This window comes from Salvelinus namaycush, chromosome 12 (assembly GCF_016432855.1).
Source record: "Salvelinus namaycush isolate Seneca chromosome 12, SaNama_1.0, whole genome shotgun sequence".
In the NCBI taxonomy this organism is placed as follows: domain Eukaryota; kingdom Metazoa; phylum Chordata; class Actinopteri; order Salmoniformes; family Salmonidae; genus Salvelinus; species Salvelinus namaycush.
In genome coordinates, this window is record NC_052318.1 from 38,595,621 (window position 1) to 38,597,765 (window position 2,145).

Consider the following 2,145-nt stretch of genomic DNA (forward strand, 5'->3'; position numbering starts at 1 on the left):
AAAATCAAAAGTAACAGTCAGTATCTGGTGTGGCCACCAGCTGCATCAAGTACTGCAGTGCATCTCCTCCTCATGGACTGCACCAGATTTGCCAGTTCTTGCTATGAGATGTTACCTCACTCCTCCACCAAGGCACCTGCAAGTTCCCGGACATTTCTGGGGGGGAATGGCCCTAGCCCTCACCCTCCGATCCGACAGGTCCCAGACGCGCTCAATGGGATTGAGATTCGGGCTCTTCGCTGGCCATGACAGAACACTGACATTCCTGTCTTGCAGGAAATCACGCATAGAACGAGCAGTACGGCTGGTGACATTGTCATGCTGGAGGGTCATGCCGGAACGAGCTTGCAGAAAGGGTACCACGAGGGAGGAGGATGTCTTCCCTGTAACGCACAGCGTTGAGATTGCCTGCAATGACAACAAGCTCAGTCCGATGATGCTGTGACACACCGCCCCAGACCATGACGGACCCTCCACCTCCAAATCGATCCCGCTCCAGAGTACACGCCTCGGTGTAACGCTCATTCCTTTGACGATAAACGCGAATCCGACCACCTCACCTCTGGTGAGACAAAACCACGACTCATCAGTGAAGAGCACTTTTTGCCAGTCCTGTCTGGTCCAGTGACGGTGGGTTTGTGCCCATAGGCGACGTTGTTACCGGTGATGTCTGGTGAGGACCTGCCTTACAATAGGCCTACAAGCCCTCAGTCCAGCCTCTCTCAGCCTATTGTGGACAGTCTGAGCACTGATGGAGGGATTGTGCGTTCCTGGTGTAACTCGGGCAGTTGTTGTTGTGATCCTGTACCTGTCCCGCAGGTGTGATGTTCGGTTGTACCGATCTTGTGCAGGTGTTGATACACGTGGTTTGCCACTGCGAGGACGATCAGCTGTTCGTCCTGTCTCCCTGTAGCGCTGTCTGAGGTGTCTTACAGTACGGACATTGCAATTTATTACATTTACATTTACATTTAAGTCATTTAGCAGACGCTCTTATCCAGAGCGACTTACAACTACATACATTCATACTTTTTTTGTACTGGCCCCCCGTGGGAATCGAACCCACAACCCTGGCGTTGCAAGCGCCATGCTCTACCAACTGAGCCACACGGGGCCCTTATTGCCCTGGCCACATCTGCAGTCCTCATGCCTCCTTGCAGCATGCCTAAGGCACATTCACGCAGATGAACAGGGACCCTGTGCATCTTTCTTTTGGTGTTTTTCGGAGTCAGTTGAAACACCTCTTTAGTGTCCTAAGTTTTCATAACTGTGACCTTAATTGCCTACCATCTGTAAGCTGTTAGTGTCTTAACGACCGTTCCACAGGTTCATGTTCATTAATTGTTTATGGTTCATCGAACAAGCATGGGAAACAGTGTTTAAACACTTTACAATGAAGATATGTGAAGTTATTTGGATTTTTACTAATTATCTTTGAAAGACAGGGTCCTGAAAAAGGGACGTTTCTTTTTTTGCTGAGTTTACATATGAGATGAGTAATGCGAGATGTAAGCATTCTTAAAGTGGCATTATTAAAGTGACTAGTGTTCCATTTATTAAAGTGGCCAATGATATCAAGTCTGTAGGTAGGCAGCCACCTCTCTGTGCTAGTGGTGGCTGTTTAACAATCTGATGGCCTTGAGATTGAAAAACAGTTTCTATCTCTCTGTCCCAGCTTTGATGCACCTGTACTGACCTCGCCTTCTGGATGGAAGTGGGGTGAGCAGGAAGTGGTTCGGGTGGTTATTGTCCTTGATGATCTTTTTTGCCTTCCTGTGACATCGGGTGTTGTAGGTGTCCTGGAGGACAGGTAGTTTGCCCCCGGTGATGCGTTGTGCAGACCGCACCACCCTCTGGAGAACCCTGCGGTTGTGGGCGGTGCAGTTGCCTTAAACGATAGACAGCTGTCCCTGATTGAGAACCATACCCGCTCAACACATAGAAATACAAAAACATAGAAATAAAGGACATAGAATGCCCACCCAAATCACACCCTGACCAAACCAAAAAGAGCCATAAAAAAGGCTCTCTAAGGTCAGGGCGTGACACCCACCTTAGATTGTGGGATTTTGTTTTTGCATAGTTGCTGTCTAGCCCTGCAGAACGTTACGTTCGGTTTTGTAGTGATGATCCATGGCAACAGTG

The 2,145-nt window shown here is 48.8% G+C and overlaps 1 non-coding gene across 1 annotated transcript; it reads right to left on the bottom strand.

The window, feature by feature from the left end:
* Positions 1-1,040: 1,040 nt before the first annotated feature.
* On the bottom strand, positions 1,041-1,116 carry trnaa-ugc. The gene has a single exon. It is a non-coding gene; the product is annotated as a tRNA-Ala (tRNA).
* Between the last annotated feature and the right edge of the window lie 1,029 nt (positions 1,117-2,145).